The 7,112-nt window shown below is 37.1% G+C and overlaps 1 long non-coding RNA gene across 1 annotated transcript; it reads right to left on the bottom strand.

Moving 5' to 3' along the window:
• Positions 1 to 1,113: 1,113 nt before the first annotated feature.
• On the bottom strand, positions 1,114 to 4,535 carry LOC125518795. The gene is made up of 3 exons (XR_007288122.1): positions 4,218 to 4,535; positions 3,780 to 4,106; positions 1,114 to 3,403 (listed from the first exon to the last, which is right to left on the bottom strand). It is a non-coding gene; the product is annotated as an uncharacterized LOC125518795 (long non-coding RNA).
• Between the last annotated feature and the right edge of the window lie 2,577 nt (positions 4,536 to 7,112).

Below are 7,112 nucleotides of genomic sequence, written 5' to 3'. Positions count from 1 at the left end.
ACTTCAAGGTACTGTAATGAACCCATTCTTTATTTATATTAGTGTTAAACCTACTGTATTCCAACTTCTCTATGGTTTATAAACTATTTTACTAGCCATAGATTCATCAAAATAAGTAAACAACACATGAAAAACAGAATCTGTCAAAAACAGAACAATCTGTAGTAATATGGATCAAACGTATACTTATGGAACTCATAAAATTCTAAAATAAATTGATGGACCTAAAGAATTTACCTATTAATCATCTTCAAAAAGAATTAACTAAATATCACTCTTCAAATAAAAATGGAAGCAATTCTCATGAGCGCTAAAGTTTCTGTTTTTTACAGCATGATCAACAAGACTTTTTCAAAGTCTTCCCAAAGGTTCTACTTGGCACAAACACTAATTAAAAGTATAAAACCACATCTAAGAAGAGGCTAAATGAAATATTTGTTACTAAACAGGAGCAAAAAGCAAGGAACAAAAATAATATTGGGTTACCTCCCAACAAGCGCTATCGTTTAACGCCCCTAGCTAGGCATGATGATTTCAATGATGCTCACATAAAGGATAAGAATCTATCTATTATCTATTATATACATAATACATAAGGCAAACAAGCCATTAGGTTCATCCACATATGTAATATTATTTACACCGTCCGATCAAAATAATAATGGTTGAGATTTAAAGGTTTTTATGTAACATATTAATGTGTATGTACCAACATATCGGACTATCACGATTGTCACATATACAGCCCATCCATTGTAATTAGACTAGGCAAGGAAGCGTTAGCACATAAAAAAAACGACTAGGCAAGGAAGCGTCATCACATAAAAAAAGGTAGGAAGAAATACAAAAGGCAAACAAGCCATTAGGTTCATCCACATATGTTAATATTATTTACACCGTCTGATCAAAATAATAATGGCTGAGATTTAAAGGTTTTTACGTAACATATTAATGTGTATGTACCAACATATCGGACTATGACGTTGTCACATATACAGCCCATCCATTGTAATTAGACTAGGCAAGGAAGCGTTAGCACATAAAAAACGACTAGGCAAGGAAGCGTCATCACGTAAAAAAAGGTAGGAAGAGTTAGGTTGACGTACGGGCCACTTCAAAAAAAGCTTCACGTACATGCATCAATATGGTAAAAAAAGATCCTGACATGTTGCATACAAAAGAGATGTACGCTCTAGAAGCTGATTCTGATTCACGTCCTACATCTCTATTGGAACCTCAAAGACATATGCCTCTCGAGCAGTCCATGTTTTAGCGTTTCTGATGGTCTGCCCAGGTTTTAGGGTTTCTGATGGTTTGCCCTAGGGCCGAGCTATTCCTCCTGTGCAACTAAAGCTCACCTCCTATAGATCCACCGAAACGCCAAAACTATGCCTCTCGAGCAGCCCAGTTCTAGGGTTTCTGATGGTCTACTCTAGGGCCGCACTATTCATCCTGTCCTGTGTGGCTGCAGCTCACATCCTACAGCGCCACTAAAACCTCGAAGCCATGCCTTCTGTGTCCAGTCTCCACAAGATCTTCTCCTCAATCGGTTAGGTTTTGAAGATTCCGCCTCCCGAGCAGCAACCAGTCGCGTCTCATCATCCTGTTCCTGTCCATAGGAAACACTTGACAAGAATCATGTCGCAAAGCAGGAAGAATGCTATCGTGCTATCTTGGAGTTGTGTCATGCATAGGTCGATCAAGGCATGTAGGACTGTCTGCAAGAGGATAGATCAACATGGTCTACAAGCATAGTAAGATGACCACCAAAGATGTGACTTACAAGTGGCATAAAGAGAACCAAATCGACCCCCAGATGCAGGTATTACTTGGCGTAATAACAGAAATGTTTGAAACATGGCCCTATCCTCTTTCTAGATTTAATCAACTCCTAGCCCTCCTCTGTCTAACATTTAGTTAGAATTTGGACATGCTTGCCAAGTGTTTGACAAAATGTATAAAGACATGTATATCCAAATCCAATGGTATTTTTTTCCAGGTCATTGTGCATGTTAGATTTACAGGTTGATAAAGGATAAATTTATGTATACAAGCTAACTGCTATCCTTAGGACTAATGCGTAAAGGTCCTGAATTTAGGATATAACAGATTACATATTATACGATGTGTTAGTAACAGCAGCTACTATTGTTTGCAGAATTTTTATGATATACAAGATGCTATATGCAACTCTTATCGTTGAAAAATGAACATAATAGATTACTTTTGTAGTCATTAAGTAACAATAGTATTATATTGTATGCAGATTTTTCCTAGAAGATGATATGTGTGTGAATCCTTATAAATTCAAGTGATTTCCATTAATTCTGAAATTTGAATGGTTAGTAAGAGTTGATCTCAGTAATCAGTTCATCCATTCGAGTTAAGATTTTCCATAGGTCACCAATGTACAATTTGCATATTTGATCCCTGCATGCATTTTCTAATTACATTCATTTTTTTGTGAAATAATTCTAATTACATTCATGGTTACTATGGAAGGACTATTATACATTTATCCGGGTGGTCAGAGACAATCGTACTGTTGCATGTTGTTTCAGTTATGCACCTGAAGGCTATATTCTACTAGATATGTTCCAATCAGTCTATGTTTCTATGACAATAACTATAGTTTTTGAGTGTCTAATATAAGTGAAAGGCAACGCTACAATTCTATTGCACAATTTTTTTCATGTACAACATGCTATATGCTATTTCTTATCGCTGCAAAATGAGTCTAATAGATTATTTTGTACTCCTAAAGTAACAATAGCTATTTTGTTGTCTGCAGAGTATTTTTGTAGAAGATGACATATGCGACAAGTGATTCCCGTAAATTCTGAAATTTGAAAGGTTAGTAAGAGTTGTTCTAAATCATCAGTTCATCCATTCGGGCTCAGATATTTTCCATAGGTCATCAATGTACAATTTGCATATTTAATCCATGCATGCATTTTCTAATTACATTCATGGTTACTATGGAAGGTCTACAAAATTCAAACATGCACTTTAATGAGTTTTATGTTCTTGGTAACATCTCTTCTGTCTAGCCTTTTCAGTTGAGGAGAACAATGAAAAAAGCTCCAGTGTTATATGCATCACCTAGAACACATGCGAAAACTCTATTGCATATCAATTAACACATATGGACCAAATTCAGTTAATAAATGCAAGCCTTTTTCTTTTGTCTTAAAAACACATATCATTAATATAACTTGCTAATACTATATGGTAACAACAAATAGAAAGAATACACCTTTTTATCAAACTACAGGGAGGAAGCATACCTGTGACGAATCAGCCAGTGTACAGCAAGTAGTAATGATGCAAAGTTGTAGGACATTACATAGGTGGAAGCTGACAGCAGTAGCAAGCCCACAACACGCCTCCACCCGTGGACTCTCTACAAGACAATGTAATATTGAACACTTTTTGCTATACGAAACTTCATATAATTAATATGGATGTGTTGAAGAGACAGTAACCGAAGTTCGGCAGAATGTTAACTAAAAAATAGTATAAGCTCAATTCCCTAAAGCAACGCAAGGCACATCAATGGCAGGACAAATAATTCTATAATTTATATCCTAGAAATAGTCAGAATGTACAATCTTATTGTCTGAATTATAATAAAACAGAAGAACTAAGTAACTCAACCTTATCTTTGAATAAATTTAACGGATCAACTAAGCAAACAAGCTTTTTATAAAGTACATATATACTGTGCACAGAAAAAGAAGAATGCAAAGGATGTTGGGAGAGTAGTAAGGTAGTCATACCCATCCTTACTATGCCATAGACGACGAGGAACACTATGAAGAACAAGGCTATCGAACCCGACGGCACAGCTCTCGGCCCAGTGGCACAAATAGGAGAGCAGCGCCACTTAGCAAAACGGATTTATCATATTCTCCAGTAGCCTCCCATGCGACCGCTTTGCCTCACGACCTCGCTGCTAGGGGCGCAAAATCTGAGGCTGGAACGCGTGCCCCAGCCTTGGTCCGATCTGGCCTCAAGAGCATCTCCTTCCCAGCTTTAGTGATGCACGGGCAGGCCAGTGGATGGATTTGGTGTGGCCACTCGCTTTCACATGGACGGAAAAATTTCTGATAGCCATAGAAAATCTCCATAAAAAACCAAAATCCGCGCCATTGCTGGAGCCTAGAAGGCCGAGCATCTTGGAAGGGAGGAGAAGGAATGGGAAGAGGAGAGATTACTTGGAGGAGAGGAACCGCTCAGGTTCAAAGGGGCCCAACTCCACGGCCATCCAACTGACGGCGGCGGCGAGCAGTAGGCACGTGTGGTCAGGCTGGAGGACCTGCCGCCGCCGAGAGCATGCAGCCACCGCACTCCGCCGCAAATCCCCCTTCTCACCCTGTCCTCCTCCCTTGGCAGGATCTAGCAACGAATGTGGATGAATCTATGGATCAGGCGTGGAACAGTGAAAAAGGAACAGGAGGAGAATGAGAATTTGGGTTTTCTTTTTTTGGCTGGGAAGGGTAGCACGCTGAGTTTGGCTCGGAGGCACCGCATATCCATCTCTACACAATTCTGAAAAAAAAATCCATGTCTACACGTACGTGCTGATGAAGGGTAGTCTCATTTAAAAAAATGATGGTTTTTCCTCATACAAATTGAATTGGGTGTCAATAGTAAATAGGTGTATGAGAATCATGCCGTTGGCATTTAGAGAAAAACATCCATGCAAAAATAGCACAATATCAATGCGATTTTCATGAGGTCAAATTGAATTTTCTATTTGGGATCTGGTCTTACAGCCCGACTAAGTTTACCGCGACACCTCAAGTGCATTGCAGGCCGTTTTCATTTGGCGTATAGGTTTGCTGCCGCTCGCAGAATCGAGCAATGGACATTACGTGGCGCCGAAAGATCCCAAGAGAACATTCGGTCGGTAGAGTTTCCTTTTTCTTTGCATATTATTCAGATTGAGTTAAGTCTATAGAGAAATGATTATGGTATTTTGACTCTCAAGAGTAATAAAATTATAACGACACACTTTTATAAATTATAGAAAACAACATGCACAGAATTGTGGCATGCCATATTACCTCAAATTCTTTGTGATTAAAATGTGTATCTAATTTTATTTGATTTCACCACAACAAAAGAAAATATTCTTTCTAAGATATTTGAGTCACATGAAAAGTAAATTTGTACAGCGAAAAATCCTTAAACGAACTAATCCTCCAAAATGTTAAGAAAAATATCCTACAAATCGAGGAGTCTTTACAGAAGACAACCATGCTACCCGGGCCACGCATTTAAACCTACAAAAGATAAAAATAGAAAAAGAACATGTCGTGCAAGCAAACCCAAATATAGATCACTAAAGTAATGATCTAAACACTCTTATATTTCTATATTGAGGGAGTAGTTAGTTAAAGCAAACTAACTTCTATATAGATAATACATTTCCTATGCATAAACTTCTCACCATGATCGATCATATGCACATGAATTAAAAAATACGTGCACGTGGATTAATTTTAAAAGCAAATGAATAATGAGACGGATATATCAGTGCAAAATGCAAATTCCGTCACTATTTCAGTTATAAGGTATAGACGATTATTTGGTTATGTAATATAGCGATGTGTGTTGACTAAATCTAGAAGACTACAAAATGCAACTCTTTCTCCCCCGTGAGAAAAACATCGCGATACCTCATAGTATTCTAGAAGTGTCACGGAGAAAAGAAAAACAAAGTTATTGCACTAAGAAAATACACTATACCCTGTCATATGCACCTGAATTAATATGAAAGAACATATGTATCCTAACCGAATATTGCAGTGTTCAGTACGATGGGTATTTCATCTATAAGTTCTAGATACATGTTTTTGGTTAATTCATACTATGATTAAATCTAGAAAGTACAAAACCAAAATATAAATTTGCTAGACATGTATTATTAAAATCATTGGAAGGGACATAAAAATGATCGGCTAGGGAGACACTTCAAGAGTACTCATATAATGAGGTAAGTCAATAACCACATTACCGTCCTTTATATTAGTATCTCATGATCCTTACAAACAAACTAATACGGCTAACGAAAGGATTTTACTGAAGTTAGACCATTTTTTACAACATATACATGCTTTCTCTTTTTTTTGGGTAATCAGGTGGTTCTATTGAATGTTACCAGCATTACATTCAGTCAATATAAGCTCAGAGATATAACCTGGTCGACACTGCATCCAATAAGCCGTGCTATGGACCATGCGAGCATAATTGGCTAGACAGTGTGTGGACCCTATTTTTCATCCTTTTTAAGCACCCGTTTTTGATCTCTTAAAATCTTAAGAGGCTTAATCTCCCTATCCGCTATAAAATTCTTAATCTCCTTGACTAAATTACCAAACTCTGACTTGAGAAGCGTGATGTCCAATATAGAACACAGTGCTACCATTGAATCATATAGAACCAGAATCGGAACAATTGACCATTTAAGAGCAAGGTTCATCCCTAGCATGATTTCTTGGAATCTAGCTTCCATGGCATTCTTACAACATTTCACAACACATACATGCTTTCTCAATCATTCTAATATATTTAGCGATAATCAATGCTAATGTAGCACAATTCAGAACATACTATAATTTGTATGGTGCAAGTTTCCAAGGGTAAAAACCATTTTTCTCTCAAATTGTAAATGTTTGCCAAAGGTATTAAAAATCTAATAACTACGAAAACATAAATAACAACATACAAATCTAGCCGCGCAAATGCGCGGGTCACGCCGCTAGTTGTAACATAAAGAGAGCATCATGAAGAATATGACTAGCACATTTAAGTCTAACATACTTCCTATGCATAGGGATTTTGTGAGCAAACAACTTGTGGAAATAAGAATCAACTTGCATAGGAAGGTAAAACAAGCATAACTTCAAAACTTTAAGCACATAGAGAGGAAACTTGATATTATTGCAATTCCTACAAGCATATATTCCGCCCTCATAATAATTTTCAGTAGCATCATGAATGAATTCAACAATATAACCAGCACCTAAAGCATTTTTTTCATGATCTACAAGTATAGAAATTTTATTACTCTCCACATAAGCAAAAGTCTTCTCATGAATAATAGT

This window comes from Triticum urartu, chromosome 7 (genome assembly GCF_003073215.2).
Source record: "Triticum urartu cultivar G1812 chromosome 7, Tu2.1, whole genome shotgun sequence".
NCBI lineage: Eukaryota > Viridiplantae > Streptophyta > Magnoliopsida > Poales > Poaceae > Triticum > Triticum urartu.
The sequence above is the reverse complement of the archived record's forward strand: the minus strand, read 5'-3'. Positions and strand labels throughout refer to the sequence as shown.